Source organism: Coregonus clupeaformis, chromosome 24 (assembly GCF_020615455.1).
Source record: "Coregonus clupeaformis isolate EN_2021a chromosome 24, ASM2061545v1, whole genome shotgun sequence".
NCBI lineage: Eukaryota > Metazoa > Chordata > Actinopteri > Salmoniformes > Salmonidae > Coregonus > Coregonus clupeaformis.
This window is the reverse complement of record NC_059215.1, coordinates 43,131,744-43,151,192: the sequence shown is the minus strand read 5'-3', so window position 1 is coordinate 43,151,192 and position 19,449 is coordinate 43,131,744.

The following is a 19,449-nucleotide window of genomic DNA, read 5'->3' as shown; positions in this document are numbered from 1 at the left end:
GGCGTGAAACTCGCACTTCTCGGCCTTCACGAACAGGCGATTCTCCAACAATCGCTGCAGAACCTGCCGGACATGCTGGACGTGGTCGGAAGGTTCCTTCGAGAAGATCAGAATGTCATCCAGGTAAACAAACACAAAGAGACCGATCATATCTCTCAGGACGTCGTTCACCATACTCTGGAATACCGCTGGAGCATTGGTCAGTCCAAACGGCATCACCTGATACTCGAGTGACCCATCGGTGTATTGAAACCCGTCAACCACTCGTCCCCCTCTCTGATCCGGACCATGTGATACGCATTGCGTAGGTCTAGCTTGGTGAACACCGTAGCACCCTGTAAGGAGTCGAAGGCAGAACTCATCAAGGGCAGGGGATACTTGTTCTTGACCGTGATGTCATTCAACCCCCGATAATCAATACACGGTCGAAGAGAGCCATCCTTCTTACCCACAAAGAAGAATCCTGCCCCCAGGGGTGATGACGAGGGACGAACGAGACCAGCAGCTAGGGACTCCTTGATGTAGGTCTCCAAAGCCTCACGTTCAGGTCGGGAGATACTGTATAACCTTCCCTTGGGGTAGACAGCTCCAGGGAACAGGTTGATGGCACAATCATATGGTCGGTGGGGAGGGAGTGACAGAGCCTTCTGCTTACTGAAAACTTCCCCCAAATCGTGATATGTCTCGGGAACCAGGGACAAATCTGGGGGTTTAGCCTCAATCACCTGACTGGGAACCGAATGGGGACAGGCAGTCTTGAGACAGTTAGCATGACAATCAAGGCTCCAACTCGTTACCTTGCCCGTCACCCAATCGAACGTGGGATTGTGTTCCTTCAGCCAGGGGTATCCAAGGACCAGAGGAACATGGGAAGACGGCAGAATGAAGAATGAAATCATCTCAGAATGATTCCCCGACAACAGCATCTTAACCGGTTCAGTCCTCATCGTGATACGTGCCAGACTACTGCCGTCCAGAGTGGTAGCTTCAATGGCTTCCGGCAATTGCTCCTTGGAAAGCCCCAGCTGTTCCACCAACTCGGCATCTAGAAAGCTTCCATCGGCACCTGAATCGATAAAAGCGTTAATCGCTAAGCTCTGATTCCTGTTCATAAGGGTAGCCGGGAAACGGGGTCTGACAGAGGTATTGAGAGGTCGAAACTGGCTCGCTAAAAGTCCTCCCAACTTTAGCGAGCCGCGCAGTTTGACGACCGCCGGGAACCAGTGGCGAGGTAATGTCCCGAACCACCACAGTAGAGGCAACAGTTAGTCCCTACGTCTGTGTTGGCGCTCCTCCTTGGTTAACCCGTGCCGCCCCACTTGCATGGGTTCAGAATCGGGAGACAGAACCTCTCCACTAATCCTGTGTGGTGGCCGATGATCGACGTATTCTGATCCAATCCCCGACCCGACTGGAACCTGAGAAGCTGATCGGTTGGACGGAACCCATTGCTTCTCCCTCCTTCGCTCTCGGACTCGATTATCCACCCGAATAGACAAGGCTACCAAGCTGTCCAGGTCACTAGGCTCCGGATAGGAGATCAACTCATCCTTGAGCTGCTCCGACAGACCCTGGTAAAAGGCCGCTTGCAGAGACTCCTCATTCCACCCACTCTCCACAGCCAACGTCTTGAACTCGATCACGAAGTCGGCCACGCTGCGAGTTCCTTGGCGAAGCGAAAACAGGCGCCTAGCTGCGTCCCTCCCTCGGACGGAATGGTCGAAGAGCTTCCTCATCTCGGCCGTGAACCCCTGGTATGAAGCCATGCAGGGATCCTGTCGTTCCCAAACGGCTGAAGCCCACTCCAGCGCTCGACCACGCAGCAACTCAATCACAAAGGCTATCCTAGCCTTGTCTGTGGCATAAGAGTAGGGCTGTAGATCGAACACTAATCCACACTGCATAAGGAAGGAACGGCATCTTCCCAGCTCCCCCTCATATTTATCCGGCGTCGGAACCTTGGGCTCACGGAAGGACACAGCTCCAGAAGCGGCAGGCGAGATGGGTGAAACCGGTAGTGGATCCTCCACCGGAAACTTGCGTTGGTTCTGGACCTCCGTCAGACCGGTAGAAAGGTTCCGAACTGACAACGCGATCTCCTGTAGTACCGTGCTATGATGGCCCAACATCTTCTCCTGATGGGTAATGGCATGGCGAACAGAGTCCAGGTCCGCTGGGTTCATTACTGGCCGGATCGTTCTGTCACGAGTTACAAAGCCAGAACCCAGAAGCAGACCAGGACAAGGTAAGTTGAAACGAAGGTGAGTGTTTATTTACAAATTCAAGAGTGATGCTGAATAATCCAGGGAACAGAGCGGGCGGCGTTGATTAGTTGTTGGGGGTGCAGTGGTTGATCCCATCATGGCTCGGCAGCCGCCGACCACCAGGCAGAGGTTGGATGAAGGTTCCGGACGAGTGACTGCAGATGGAACAAAACGGAGGTAAGTAAACAACAAACCAACAAGGTGCAAAAACAACAAAACTAACGCTAGAAGCTCTAAGACTGATACTCTGGTAAACCTACTGTTCATGGCTAACGATCCGGCAGGGAATGGATGTTAGGCCAGAGCCTAAGAAGGGTGATGATCAGGACCAGGTGTGCAGATTGCTGATGGGATGCAGGTGCGGAAATCAAGAGAGCTCCCCGGAGCGTTCCAGAACCCTCGGGAAACTGGAGATCACGAGCAGAAAAACTAGTCCACAGACAGGACCCGACTCAGACTGCCGGGATCGTTACATCGTCCTCTGGAAGTGGTCATAATTACAATGTAGGTCAATGGAAGGGGGTGAGGCCTACGAGCTCCTAGGTTTTGTATTGAAGTCAATGTACCCAGAGGAGGACAGATGCTAGCTGCCCTCCGGCTACACCAGGGTGCAACCCCAGAGAGTGCTGTTGAAGTTACTATAGACCTTCATTGCAAAACAGTGTGTTTTAATCAATTATTTGGTGACATATGAATAAATGTAGTATAGTTTTATCTAAAAAGGATACCTTTTTTAGTGTTTCATTATTTTAATTTTTATGAAATTTCACTGAGGAGGATGGTCCTCCCCTTCCTTCTCTGAGGAGCCTCCACTGATGTCTCTCTACCTACAGTTGTGAGAATAAGCTGAGCAGTATTTCTAGGATACACATTCTAAGCCACAGATTACAGACACATTTGATCTGTGCTTAAACACAGATTTGTGAGAAATGTGTGTTTCCTTCAGACTCCAACATGATGAGAAAAATATAAGTGATTAGCAGAACCCTGAAATGTTATTACGCCGTAGCAACAGCATCTGTTGTGTGTGTGTGACTGAGTCTGAGAGGCTTTGGTGCATTGTCCCGCATCAGTGCACACCAGAGGAGGCTGGTGGGAGGAGCTATAGGAGGATGGGCTCATTGTAAAGACTGGAATGGAACTGCTGGAAAGGTATCAAACACAGTAATCATATGGAAACCACGTTTGACTCAGTTCCATTTCCTCCATTCCAGCCATTACAATGAGCCTGTCCTATAGCTTCTTCCACCAGCCTCCTCTGGTACACACACATACACGGACGGCCTGACCTGACCTGACTGAAACTACAGTGCCTTGCAAAAGTATTCATCCCCCTTGGCGTTTTTCCTATTTTGTTGCATTACAACCTGCAATTGAAGTGAAAAAAATAACTATTGTGGCAACCAATTACCTTCAGAAGTCACATAGTTAGTTAAATAAAGTCCACCTGTGTGCAATCTAAGTGTCACATGATCTCAGTATATATACACACCTGTTCTGAAAGGCCCCAGAGTCTGCAACACCACTAAGCAAGGGGCACCACCTAGCAAGTGGCCACATGAAGAACAAGGAGCTCTCCAAACAGGTCAGGGACAAAGTTGTGGAGAAGTACAGATCAGGGTTGGGTTATAAAGAAATATCAGAAACTTTGAACATCCCACAGAGCACCATTAAATTCATTATTAAATTTTTTTGAGAATATGGCACCACAACAAACCTGCCAAGAGAGGGCCGCCCACCACAACTCACAGACCAGGCAAGGAGGGCATTAATCAGAGAGGCAACAAAGAGACCAAAGATAACCCTGAAGGAGCTGCAAAGCTCCACAGCGGAGATTGGAGTATCTGTCTATAGGACCACTTTAAACCGTACACTCCACAGAGCTGGGCTTTACGGAAGAGTGGCCAGAGAAAAGCCATTGCTTAAAGAAAAGAATAAGCAAACATGTTTGCTCCCCAAGCATATGGAAGAAGGTACTCTGGTCAGATGAGACTAAAATTGAGCTTTTTGGCAATCAAGGAAAACACTATATCTGGCGCAAACCCAACACCTCTCATCACCCCGAGATGTTTTTCATTGGCAGGGACTGGGAAACTGGTCAGAATTTAAGGAATGATGGATGCCGCTAAATACAGGGAAATTCTTGGGGGAAACCTGTTTCAGTCTTCCAGAGATTTGAGACTGGGACCGAGGTTCACCTTCCAGCAGGACAATGACCCTAAGCATACTGCTAAAGCAACACTTGAGTGGTTTAAGGGGAAATATTTAAATGTCTTGGAATGGCCTAGTCAAAGCCCAGACCTCAATCCAATTTTGAATCTGCGGTATGACTTAAAGATTGCTGTACACCAGCGGAACCCATCCAACTTGAAGGAGCTGGAGCAGTTTTGCCTTGAAGAATGGGCAAAAATCCCAGTGGCTAGATGTGCCAAGCTTATAGAGATATACTCCAAGAGACGTGCAGCTGTAATTGCTGCAAAAGGTGGCTCTACAAAGTATTGACTTTGGGGGTGTGAATAGTTATGCATGCTCAAGTTCAGTTGTTTTTGTCTTATTTCTTGTTTGTTTAACAAGAAAATCCAGGTTGTAAGGCAACAAAATAGGAAAAATGCCAAGGGGGGTGAATACTTTCGCAAGCCACTGTACATTCTAAATAACTGTTTTTCCCATTCACAACCTGCTGTGGATAATAAGAAGTGCAGGTGGGGTACAAACAGTACACACAGTGCACGTGTGGCTTAGCATTCTGTCTTTATTTACTCCTATTGATCTGCCTGTGACAATAGAATGATTAATGTTTGAGGGAGAAATTGAAAGCAATTGTGTCTGACGTGACATGGTGCCTGTTTCCTAACATATGTTAAACCGCAGCTGCGCTCCCTCTACCCATAGACCGCATGGGCTCTGACTGGAAAGCATCCTGTGCTGCTGCATCCTGGATCAAAACAAAACAAACTACAAACCATTGAACAATACACAGACTACCCACTGGTTGAATCAACATTGTTTCCACGTCATTTCAATCAAAAAAAACAATGTTGAATCAACTGGAATACTGATTGGATTTGCAAAAAGTAATCAACTTTGAAACCTAAATCCAATGACATGGTGATATTTTTTGTTTATTTCATGTTGAATTTGTGTTAGTTGACAACTCAACCAAATGTAAGCGATGGATAAAAAATTCATTATGGGTACCTGGAGGAAAATGGAAGTGGTTATGCTTTTTTCAACTTCAGTCAACGGGAGGGTTTAGTCGTTTTTAAATCTAGTCCAGGGGAGGGTAATGTCATTTGTAATTGATGAAATTTCAATATTTCTCAGTGTTTTAGAATTAGTTGCTTATTAGGTTATATATACATGTGCCCGATGCCGCCCCTGATCTCTGATTCTCCGCTGGGTGTGTAATATCAAGTGTGCCTATAGGCAATTTAGTCTCAATCAAATGGTACATAGGTAAACTTTGATAGCTTGCTACTACTATTGATTTGATTTAAAAAATATATATATATATATATATATATATATATATATATATATATATATATATAAACATTTTTAGGGGGTAGATCAGCTTTAATATTGCAGATAGATTGTAACTTCAATCAATGTAATTGTCTGCATCACTTCCAATCCCCCATATCATTTTTTCCTCGCAAATATATAGAGTTGAAGTCGGAAGTTTACATACACCTTAGCCAAATACATTTAACATCAGTTTTTCACAATTCCTGACATTTAATCCTAGTAAGAATTCCCTGTCTTAGGTCAGTTAGGATCACCACGTTATTTTTAGAATGTTAAATGTCAGAATAATAGTAGAGAGAATTATTTATTTAAGCTTGTATTTCTTTCATCACATTCCCAGTGGGTCAGAAGTTTACATACACTCAATTAGTATTTGGTAGCATTGCTTTTAAATTATTTAACTTGGGTCAAATGTTTTGGGTAGCCTTCCACAAGCCTCCCACAATAAGTTGGGTGAATTTTGGCCCATTCCTCCTGACAGAGCTGGTGTAATTGAGTCAGGTTTGTAGGCATCCTTGCTCGCACACGCTTTTTCAGTTCTGCTCACAAATTTTCTATAGGATTAAGGTCAGGGCTTTGTGATGGTCACTCCAACACCTTGACTTTGTTGTCCATAAGCCATTTTGCCACAACTTTGGAAGTATGCTTGGGGTCATTGTCCAATTGGAAGACACATTTTCTACAAAAGGTACGATCTTTGTCCCAATGTGCAGTTGCAAACTGTAGTCTGGCTTTTTTTAGGGCGGTTTTGGAGCAGTGGCTTCTTCCTGGCTGAGCGGCATTTCAAGTTATGTCGATATAGGACTCGTTTTACACTTTTGTACCTGTTTCCTCCAGCACCTTCACAAGGTCCTTTGCCGTTGTTCTGGGATTGATTTGCACTTTTCGCACCAAAGTACGTTCATCTCTAGGAGACAGAACGCGTCTCCTTCCTGAGCGGTATGACGGCTGCACAGTCCCATGGTGTTTATACTTGCGTACTATTGTTTGTACAGATGAACTTTGTCTGCTCTACAACATTCGGAGAGTACGACCCTGCCTTACACAGGAAGCGGCACAGGTCCTAATCCAGGCACTTGTCATCTCCCGTCTGGATTACTGCAACTCGCTGTTGGCTGGGCTCCCTGCCGGTGCCAATTAAACCCCTACAACTCATCCAGAATGCCGCAGCCCGTCTGGTGTACAACCTTCCCAAGTTCTCTCACGTCACCCCGCTCCTCCGCACACTCCACTGGCTTCCAGTTGAAGCTTGCATCTGCTACAAGACCATGGTGCTTGCCTACGGAGCTGTGAGGGGAACGGCACCTCCGTACCTTCAGGCTCTGATCAGTCCCTACACCCAAACGAGGGCACTGCGTTCATCCACCTCTGGCCTGCTGGCTCCCCTACCTCTGCGGAAGCATAGTTCCCGCTCAGCCCAGTCAAAACTGTTCGCTGCTCTGGCACCCCAATGGTGGAACAAGCTCCCTCACGACGCCAGGACAGCGGAGTCACTCACCACCTTCCGGAGACATTTGAAACCCCACCTCTTTAAGGAATACCTGGGATAGGATAAAGTAATCCTTCTACCCCCTCCCCCCTTTACTCCAACCCCCCAATTGTATATATATATATATATATATATATATATATATATATATATATATATATATATATATATATATATATATATATATATAATAAATAACAAATCTATAAAAATAAATAAAATAAAAACATTGTAAAGTGGTTATCCCACTGGCTATAAGGTGAATGCACCTATTTGTAAGTCGCTCTGGATAAGAGCGTCTGCTAAATGACGTAAATGTAAATGTAAAATGAACGTGGTACCTTCAGGCGTTTGGAAATTGCTCCCAAGGATGAACCAGACTTGTGGAGGTCTACAATTTTGTTTCTGAGGTCTTGGCTGATTTCTTTTGATTTTCCCATGACGTCAAGCAAAGAGGCACTGAGTTTGAAGGTAGGCCTTGAAATACATCCACAGGTACACCTCCAATTGACTCAAATTATGTCAATTAGCCTATCAGAAGCTTCTAAAGCCATGACATCATTGTCTGGAATTGTCCAAGCTGTGTAAAGGCACAGTCAACTTAGTGTATGTAAACTTCTGACCCACTGGAATTGTGATACAGTGAATTATAAGTTAAATAATCTGTCTGTAAACAATTGTTGGAAAAATTTATTGTATCATGCACAAAGTAGATGTCCTAACCGACTTGCCAAAACTATAGTTTGTTAAGAAGAAATTTGTGGAATGGTTGAAAAACGAGTTTTAATGACTCCAACCTAAGTGTATGTAAACTTCCAACTTCAACTGTATGTATATACACACATATACAGTGGGGAAAAAAAGTATTTAGTCAGCCACCAACTGTGCAAGTTCTCCCACTTAAAAAGATGAGAGAGGCCTGTAATTTTCATCATAGGTACACGTCAACTATGACAGACAAAATGAGGAAAAAAAATCCAGAAAATCACATTGTAGGATTTTTTATGAATTTATTTGCAAATTATGGTGGAAAATAAGTATTTGGTCAATAACAAAAGTTTCTCAATACTTTGTTATATACCCTTTGTTGGCAATGACACAGGTCAAACGTTTTCTGTAAGTCTTCACAAGGTTTTCACACACTGTTGCTGGTATTTTGGCCCATTCCTCCATGCAGATCTCCTCTAGAGCAGTGATGTTTTGGGGCTGTCGCTGGGCAACACGGACTTTCAACTCCCTCCAAAGATTTTCTATGGGGTTGAGATCTGGAGACTGGCTAGGCCACTCCAGGACCTTGAAATGCTTCTTACGAAGCCACTCCTTCGTTGCCCGGGTGGTGTGTTTGGGATCATTGTCATGCTGAAAGACCCAGCCACGTTTCATCTTCAATGCCCTTGCTGATGGAAGGAGGTTTTCACTCAAAATCACATGATACATGGCCCCATTCATTCTTTCCTTTACACGGATCAGTCGTCCTGGTCCCTTTGCAGAAAAAACAGCCCCAAAGCTTGATGTTTCCACCCCCATGCTTCACAGTAGGTATGGTGTTCTTTGGATGCAACTCATCATTCTTTGTCCTCCAAACACGACAAGTTCTATTTTGGTTTCATCTGACCATATGACATATGACATTCTCCCAATCCTCTTCTGGATCATCCAAATGCACTCTAGCAAACTTCAGACGGGCCTGGACATGTACTGGCTTAAGCAGGGGGACACGTCTGCACTGCAGGATTTGAGTCCCTGGCGGCGTAGTGTGTTACTGATGGTAGGCTTTGTTACTTTGGTCCCAGCTCTCTGCAGGTCATTCACTAGGTCCCCCCGTGTGGTTCTGGGATTTTTGCTCACCGTTCTTGTGATCATTTTGACCCCACGGGGTGAGATCTTGCGTGGAGCCCCAGATCGAGGGAGATTATCAGTGGTCTTGCATGTCTTCCATTTCCTAATAATTGCTCCCACAGTTGATTTCTTCAAACCAAGCTGCTTACCTATTGCAGATTCAGTCTTCCCAGCCTGGTGCAGGTCTACAATTTTGTTTCTGGTGTCCTTTGACAGCTCTTTGGTCTTGGCCATAGTGGAGTTTGGAGTGTGACTGTTTGAGGTTGTGGACAGGTGTCTTTTATACTGATAACAAGTTCAAACAGGTGCCATTAATACAGGTAACGAGTGGAGGACAGAGGAGCCTCTTAAAGAAGAAGTTACAGGTCTGTGAGAGCCAGAATTCTTGCTTGTTTGTAGGTGACCAAATACTTATTTTCCACCATAATTTGCAAATAAATTCATTAAAAATCCTACAATGTGATTTTCTGGATTTTTATTTCTCAATTTGTCTGTCATAGTTGACGTGTACCTATGATGAAAATTACAGGCCTCTCTCATCTTTTTAAGTGGGAGAACTTGCACAATTGGTGGCTGACTAAATACTTTTTTTCCCCACTGTACATACATACACACACACATACACATATCCTTTAAAAAAAAATATTTCCCTTTATTACTTTCCAACCCCACCACCCCTTCTCTAATTGGAGTAAACTAGTGAACAACAATGCTTAGGCCTCTACTTCCAGCTTATACATACTATATACATTTTATGGACACAGTCAATTTTACAATAATTATATTTTGTTTGTTTTTACTCATGAACTTCCTCTACCCTCAACCTCTCCGATAATTTTCGTGATGTTCATCCGGTTTGCTTCTATATGCCATATCTTTCTAAATGTGCTCTATCACAAAAGCTCTCAACCTATAACCTATATAATTATTATGGATACAGTATGCTTTACATTAGTTATCTTGTTGTTATTAGTTGTTGTTAGTTGTTATTAGTCCCATCCTTCAACTCCATTCAACATCTATCGCTTAACACCATCCATATTGGATTTCTATTTGCCATATATTTTTCAACTGAACTGTGATGTTTTACAAAAGTTCTGAACCCTTCTATTCTCATTGTTTCTACAGATTGTAAATTGAAAATAAACATTTTTGCTAAAGGTATTATTATATTATTGATCGATTGACTATGACTTTTCAGTTCACCCAGTAGTGCTATCTGCAGGGTTAGCTCCAGGTAAATATTGCAATCCTTTAGCCATTCCTGGACCTGTGTCCAAAAACAACCTACAAATGGACAGTACCAAAACAAATGATCTAATGACTCTGTCTCTTCGCAGCAAAATCTGCGGAGCTGGTAAGATTGTATCCCCCATATAAGTAACATTCTATTGGTAGCAAGAATTTTGTATAATAATAATAAGTTTTGAATCCGGCATCGTTTTGCGTATCAGTTCATAAACACTATGCCATTGAATCGGTATGTCAAAAATCTCTTCCCAACTATTTTGCAATCTATATGGGACGGCTGTCAATCCTTTGGTCCTTAAATGAAACTGGTATACTTTTTTATTTATCATAATTTTCTTTAACCAATTGTGTTCTTTAATGCAGGGCCGACAGACAAGTTCCTTACTTTTTCCTCCTTCCACTTTCCTCTTCCATTTTTGCGGTAATGCTGCAATTATTTGGTTGTAATTTTGGGTAGAGCAGACATTTCCATATGTTTTTGTTAGCTGCATGTGTGACATAACTCCACCAGTCCTACCTATGATATAATTTACGAAGATTATACCTTTTTAAAACATTGTTTAAAAAAAAATATGTTTTTTTTCTTCTATCAATTAGTATATTTGAGTTTAACCACAATATTTGTTGCATTATTTGTTCTGTCGTTTCTGGAGGATTACATTGAAATTGCAACCAACTTTCTATGGCTTGTTTTAGAAATAGTGATATTTGGGAGATGATTTCCTTTTCAAATAACTGAAAGTGAGGGGTTGTAATCTGAATACAGGGAAAAAGGCCATTCTTAAACATTGGGTCAGACAATCTTACTAATTTGCTAGAGAACCAGTTCGGATTTAAGTATTAATTGTGCATGACTTAACATTTTTTACATTTTTAGTCATTTAGCAGACGCTCTTATCCAGAGCGACTTACATGAGCAATTAGGGTTAAGTGCCTTGCTTAAGGGCACATCGACAGATTTTTCACCTAGTCGGTTTGGGGATTAGAACCAGCGACCTTTCAGTTACTGCCACAATGCTCTTACCCACTAAGCTACCTGCCGCTTTTAGTGATAGGTCTAATGCTTTAATATTTAATAATTTCTGTCCTCCGAATTCATATTCATTATATAAATAGGCCCGTTTAATTTTGTCTGGGTTGCCGTTCCAAATAAAATTGAATATTAAAAAAAAAAAAAAAAAAAAAAAGGCAAGACCATAAGCAAATAGGTACACTGGGATAATACTAAAGAGTTAATCAGGGTGATATTTCCACAAATTGACAGGTATATATCTTTCCATGGTAGCAAGATCTTATCTATTTTTGCTAACTTTCTATTAACATTTATTGGAGTGAGATCATTGATTTCATTTGGGATATGTATTCTGAGTATATCCACATCACCATCAGACCATTTTATTGGTAAACTACATGGTAATGTAAAATTGTATTTTATATTGATCCAATACGTAATATAGTACATTTATCATAATTTGGTTGTAATCCAGAGAGGTTAGAAAATGTATCTAGATCCTCTATGAGGCTGTGGAGGGATTCAAGTTGTGGATTTCTAATCCCTTGATATTATTGTTGGATCTGATTTTAATAGCTAACATTTCGATGGCCATAATAAACAGATATGCCGATAGTGGACAACCTTGTTTCACTCCTCTTGACAGTTTAAAACTTTCGGAGAAATAGCCATTATTTACTATTTTACACCTAGGGTTACTATACATGATTTTAACCCATTTTATAAGAGATTCTCCAAAATTGAAGTGCTCCAGGCATTTATATATAAACCCCAGTCGTACTTTATCAAATGTCTTTTCAAAGTCTGCTATGACTAGCAGGCCTGGTTTCCCAGATATTTCATAGTGTTCTATTGTTTCCAGTACTTGCCTTATATTATCTCCAATGTATCGTCCATGTAAAAACCTGTCTGATTAGAATGAATAATGTCAGACAATACCTTTTTAATTCTATGCGCTATAAAATATGTTCCTTGTCCATTATGTATTTATCAGAGTTATTGACCTTACTCGAATCTGGCTTATTGTAAGTTACATTGTGGTGCTGAAACTTGAAGCAGCAGCCACGCACGGTCAAACTGAAATGGACAGCTCGTGGTGCTGAAAGTAGGCAAATTCGAGCAGGCATACTGTAATTCATTTAAACTGTTGTCATGTTAATTAGACTTAATTAGATTAACAACCAGAGGTCTTTGTGTTGGAGACTATTTCTTCCTATTTAAGAAATAAGAGGTAGGCCTACCTGTTTGACAGATGAAATTCGGCTATAGGCTGGTATATCCATAGATTTGTTGGTCAATTTCTCCACCCACCATGCACTCTTTAAATAGCCTACCTCCTTGTCAGTGAAGGGCTGTTAAGTTAAAACCAAGATTCAAATTGAGGGGGTATGAGAGGGTATGCCATAGGCCTAATTTTTATTAAAGAAAATGGCAAAAAGCACATTCCAACCCCTTGTTAGTTTGAGATTTTGAAGAAAATAAAATGGATCTGATTATAAAGTCATCTATAACAGCGCTTTGGTCCGCAATGCTTTATCCTAGAAACAAGCTGTAAAATACCAGGTTAGGACGTGACTCCGATGCATATGTCGATATCATTGTTTAATTTCTTTGACATTCAGAGGCTGAGCTACAATTTATAGCCTAGGAGACAAAAATTGACTTATGTAAGGGTTGGTGTGAGGTGTGACCCAGGTGCGGTGCAGGTTAGACAGTAGGCAGAGATGGTGAAACAAGGAACTTTACTGCTGGTCCAGAAGTCAGGATACAAAATAACGGACTTTACATGAAAAAGAAAGGCGGAGCAAATAAGACTCCAAAAAACAGGCAGACAGCCAAAAATACGAAATACTAACTATGACTGAAATAATAAATAAACAGGGAGAACACTTCTCACGTACCTGTCCATACGTCCCGCGATCAGACACTGATTAGTACTGCTTGGCATAGTGAAACTAGCAGAGAAAACTGAGCAAGGGAACACAGGGAAGTGAGGGCATAAATACACAGGTGAACCAGATAGACACAGGTGACACCAATAGGAAGATGATTAGTCCCGACTGTCAGTGAGGAGGTGCCTAAGGTTGTCGGAGGTGGTTTAAACCCAGACAGCTTTTAGGGAAACACTTGTGACTTTCTCTTGTTGGGTTAAGCCATAGAAGAAGAGTAGAAAGCAGTTAAAGCTTACATTTTCGGCATCGGTAGGACTACTGTCTGGGGTGGAAAGGTAGGCCTAACTTCTGAACATGCCATGCTCAGATTCCTAATGAAGTCTCAGATATAATTATTTGCAAACAAGGACAGTTTCGTTGCAAACTTAAACACACTGATTTGGCATTGGAGAAATATGATAAGACAAAGACATAGGCCTATCTCTCTGTCCATTCTTAGCCTGTAATTTCGGTAATTTGTGTGGTATTAAAAAAGGTTCTGCTAAAATGTAAAATGATGTAGAATTGCAACTCCATATTAATGCCCATGATTTTGGAATTAGATGTTCGATGAGCATGTGTCCACATACTTTTGGTCATGTAGTGTATTTTGCTGATGGGAGGACAATCCATTTTCATTTCAGAGCGGTCCGATATTCTCCATGTAAACCTTATTATAAATAGCGTTCACTCCCTAAATCAAAACTAGACGTTGACTGAGTGGGTAATGATTTAGTCTTCTTGTTGCTATGGAATGTTCCGGTTTGCTTTTGCATCAAATCTGTAATATATCCGCCATCAACTGGTAATGATTTTTTTCCTCTAGGGAATAGATCGATGACACAAGTTCATCGTTTGTTTTGTTCTCTGTTTCTTTGAGTAATGGCTATTAGGAAAGACAAGCAAGTTATGACATAGAGAGAAGGATGTTCATCTCGAAAAAATGTTTTCTCTTTGTGTCTGCAGTGTGTGTGTGTTTGTGTGCCTGTGTGCGTGTACCAGTGTTATCTGGCTGGTAACCACATCTCTCTCTCTTTTTCTCTTTCTCTCTTGGTCTCACTCTCCCATTTTCCTCTCTCTCTCAATCCCTCAAACTCTCTCTCTCCCTCCTCTCTCTCTCTCTCTCTCTCTCTCTCGCTCTCTCTCCCCCTGTCTCTCTTCCTGTATTTGCAGAGTGCTGCTCATTGTGCTGTGACAGAGTAAATGCTGACACCAACACCTGTTCCCTAAAGGTGACACCATGCTGTCTGACTGTTACAGTAATGTTCCTGCAAAGTTACCCACAAGAGACACACAATAGGTACCTCACCCCGTTCACGAAAATGGATCGCTCTAACAGACAGTGAGTCACGTGGCCATGGCTTGTTATATAAAGTAGGCAGACAGGCATCGAGCCGTTCAGTTACTGGTAGAATGAACGTTAGATTGGGCAAAACGAGTGACCTAAGTGACTTTGAGCGTGGTATAATCATCGGTGCCAGGTGCGCCGGATCCAGTATCTCAGAAACGGCCGCCCTCCTGGGCTTTTCACGTACGACAGTATCTAGGGATTACCGAGAATGATGCAACAAACAAAAAACATCCAGTCCTGTGGGCGAAAACAGCTCGTTGGTGAGAGAGGTCGAAGGAGAATGGCAAGAATCGTGCAAGCTAACAGGCCGGCCACAAACAGACAAATAACAGTGCAGTACAATAGTGGTGTGCAGAACGGCATCTTGGAACGCACAACTCATTGATCCTTGTCACGGATGGGCTCTTGCAGCAGACGATCACACTGGGTTCCACTCCTATCAGCTAAAAACAAGAAGAAGCGGCTCCAGTGTGCACGCGATCACCAACACTGGAGAATTTAGGAGTGGAAAAACATTGCCTGGAACATGACAGCGTGTTCAGTTTACTTGAGTGGCCTGCACAGTCCCTAGACCTCAACCCAATAGAGCATCTTTGGGATGAGATGGAATGATCTGTTCGCAGCATGAACGTACCGCTGTCCAATCTGCAGCAACTGCGTGATGCCCTTGTGTCAGCATGGACCAACATCCCTGTGGAACGTTTCCGACACCTTGTAGAATGCCCCGTAGAATTCAGGCTGTTCTGGAGGCAAAAGGGGGTCCGACCCTGTACTAGATGAGTGTACCTAATAAACTGGCCGGTGTAGCCTCTGGTCTTGATACCAAGCTTGCATGCTGTCAAAAAAGCAGAATAAACACACATTGTTAACGAAGGAGAGACAAGGAAACATCCGCCCAGGTCACACATTATTACCAACCATGTTAGCAACGCTCCTCACTGATGTTATAGTAGCATCATTAGCTACTTTGGCTGCCTGCAGCAGAACTGAACAATAGGCCTATTGTCAGTGCCACATGAGAACCCCCAGAACAAAACTATGTTACTATGTGGTTGTTAGGTGTCTCATTATTGTCTCTCTGCAGGTGGAGAACGGAGAAGACTCTTCACCTATAGAACCATGGTGTCAGGTGATGAGAATGGGGATTCTGGAAAAAAATGTCAGATGATAACTGGCAAGAGGCTGGTTGTGAGGATTCACCTTTCATGTGTTGATGTACTATGCTGTAGCCTGTCATAGATTATAATTTCCACACCTGTCCAAACAGCTTGATAGAAGGTGACAGCTATACAAGTGTAACAATGTAGCAACCAATGTAACAGCAGGGCATCAGATAATTGTTTATCATCCTCACAAATAAGTTGTTGGCATGTTTGTTAATTAACACTGTGAACAGTAAACAAGTACTATGTAAATGATGCATTAGTTAATGATTTATTCATGTCAACTACATGTTCATTAACTCACATTGTTTGTAGTGTCATTGTTTCCTCTCTCGCTCTCTCTCACTCTCTCGCTCTCGCTCTCTCGCTCTCTCGCTCTCTCGCTCTCTCGCTCTCTCACTTTCTAAATTCAGATTACCTCCAATATATCTAGCTATAAGAATCCATAGTTGACCTTATCTGGAATGGATAAAATTGCTATATTTTTACATGTATACTATCAAAGTGGGCAGGTGTTTACATTTACACCATCTAAGTGGAACTGAAGTTCATATCATTAAGTGGGGACATAATTATCTGTTGCATGGCAAGTTCAGGCAGATGGGGCAAAACTTGCTGGTTCCCATGAATTTAACGAGGCTACTTTACAGGGTGAAAATACATAAACACCTCCTTACCAGCCACTTTTTCATATGCCCATCATGCAGATTTTTCCTGGTTTTAGACTTCATTGCAGTCAGACATCCGGTCATTTTTTATTATCGCTGTGTCCACTTTCCATTATGGAAGAAGGGGAGAGAGGAGGATCATATATCACAAGACCTTTACAGCACTGATCCCTTCCAATCCACCTCATTCAATGTGAAGAATGGAATATAGCAATTTTACACAAAGCCCAGGACCATTATAAAGATTAAGCCTAATTTCCCCATCATAACAAATATTCATAGGCCAATACAATTCTGAGAATCCTCTGACCTCTGGAATAGACAAATGGTTTCTTATCCTATTGGTGGACATGAATATTTGTATATTCTGTACTCTACATTCACTGGCTGAAGAGTAATATAATATTGCAGCGAGAAAGGCTACCATAGTATTCAACATCATTCTGCTTTGATAAAGTGAGGTCTCTTCAACTACAATGTGTATTGTGCATAACATTTATGTTTCTCCATATGCTAGATCTTTTTTTCTACCTCAAAGAGATGGGTTGAATCAAGTGTAAAGGATTACTTTTTTGTTTCAGTCAATTATAGCTTTTAGACTGACACAATTTCATTACATCACTTGTCATTCCTCCCCTCTTTGATTCCCAATCTCAGTTTCATGTCCTTACTCTTCCATTTTAACCTCCAGTCTGAAGAACTGTCACTTGATCTCACCAAGGGACATGTGTGGCATGTGAGTCAAAAGGATCTGCGAGGGTCTGGGGCTGCTAGGTTCGAGGATCTGCCACTGTGCAACTCTACCAAAGACGGTCCCCTGGAGGAAGCTGCAGGGACTAGTGGAAGGTCAACCCATGGACGGAGGCATGCCAGTGGGCTTAGTGCTCAGCTCCCTACCCCTGTGGGACACTCCCATCCTGGGCCTGACCGAGGAGAAGTGTAAAGCATCTGTCTCCTGACACGGCAGTGACTTGTCTCAGCGGCTGGGACAGAGATCACACTGTAAGCCTACTCTGACTGACTGTCCCACTGACCCCTGAGCTGGGGGAGGCTGATGGGGAAAGACCTCAGTCAGAGAGAACTAGTCTGACCCAGACTCACAGCACAGAGTGAATCAGAGAAATGACTGGGCTTTTCAGAGGGAGGTGACTGAGAGCAGAGAGAGATCAAAGGGGAAGTGAAGTGTTCAGTATGTCACAGACAGACAGACAGACAGACACGGAAGGACAACCTGCTCCAGTGCTGGCTGTATCACTGGAATCAGAAGGCTGTTGCCGAAACATGCTGGTTTTAACAATAAACACACATTTTTTAACAACTTCCATTTGTCCTCCAAAAGTGGGTGATTAATTTTTTTTTCTAAAGCCTACATTATCGATCGAGAGAGAGAGGGAGAGAGAGAGCGAGAGAGAGCGAGCAAGAGAGAGAGAGAGACAGGCTTCAACACTCATCCAAATCCTCCACTGCATTGCTCCTTATCTCTAAAAAGACAAAATAAAAAATTACTTTTAACCTGTGTTTTCCGGTGTATTGCTGGTTGAGGAAAATAAGTGCTAATTACATTCAGTTCTTATTTAAAACAATTGCATGTATAATTCAAACCAACTAGCGAAGCAAAATAAATAAATAATCCTCAAGTGATTTGTGCCAAAAGCTCTACGCGCTCCCCTCAAACACGTAGAGTCAATGTGGAAGTCCTTCTCTTGCTTTTGTCAGGAGATAGTCATGGCTATGGAACAGCTCCCTGTGTACTGTGACGCAATGGGTTGATTTATGGTGGTGTTTCACATATTCTGACTCCGCAGCTGTAATTTCAACACCCCTTATTACTATGTCTCTGTTCCGTCAAGGTTAACAGAAGTTCTGTGAGGAGCAGGGAAGTTGTGTTTCTGGAAGACTTGAGAACTAGGTACACTGTTGACTTCTTTTGGGTGGGAAGTTATTTGTCTGTCTGTTGTGCACTTGCAGGGTTCAATCACTCTGAGAAAGTCCTCTTATTAGTGTACACAAGCATAAACTCTCACCTCAAATCAAATACAATTTTATTGGTCACGTACACATATTCAGCAGATGTTATTGCGGGTGTAGCGAAATGCTTGTGTTTCTACCTCCAACAGTGCAGTAGTATCTAACAATTCACAACAATACACAAATCTAAAAGTAAAATAATGGAATAAAGAAATATATAAATATTAGGACGAGCAATGTCGGCGTGGCATTGACTAAAATAAAGTAGAACAGAATACAGTATATACATATGAGATGAGTAATGCAGTATGTAAACATTATTAAAGTGACTAGTGTTCCATTTCTTAAAGTGGCCAGTGATTCCATGTCTACAGTGGGGAAAAAAAGTATTTAGTCAGCCACCAATTGTGCAAGTTCTCCCACTTAAAAAGATGAGAGAGGCCTGTCATTTTCATCATAGGTACACGTCAACTATGACAGACAAATTGAGAAAAAAAAATCCAGAAAATCACATTGTAGGATTTTTAATGAATTTATTTGCAAATTATGGTGGAAAATAAGTATTTGGTCACCTACAAACAAGCAAGATTTCTGGCTCTCACAGACCTGTAACTTCTTCTTTAAGAGGCTCCTCTGTCCTCCACTCGTTACCTGTATTAATGGCACCTGTTTGAACTTGTTATCAGTATAAAAGACACCTGTCCACAACCTCAAACAGTCACACTCCAAACTCCACTATGGTCAAGACCATAGAGCTGTCAAGGGACACCAGAAACAAAATTGTAGACCTGCACCAGGCTGGGAAGACTGAATCTGCAATAGGTAAGCAGCTTGGTTTGAAGAAATCAACTGTGGGAGCAATTATTAGGAAATGGAAGACATACAAGACCACTGATAATCTCCCTCGATCTGGGGCTCCACGCAAGATCTCACCCCGTGAGGTCAAAATGATCACAAGAACGGTGTGCAAAAATCCCAGAACCAC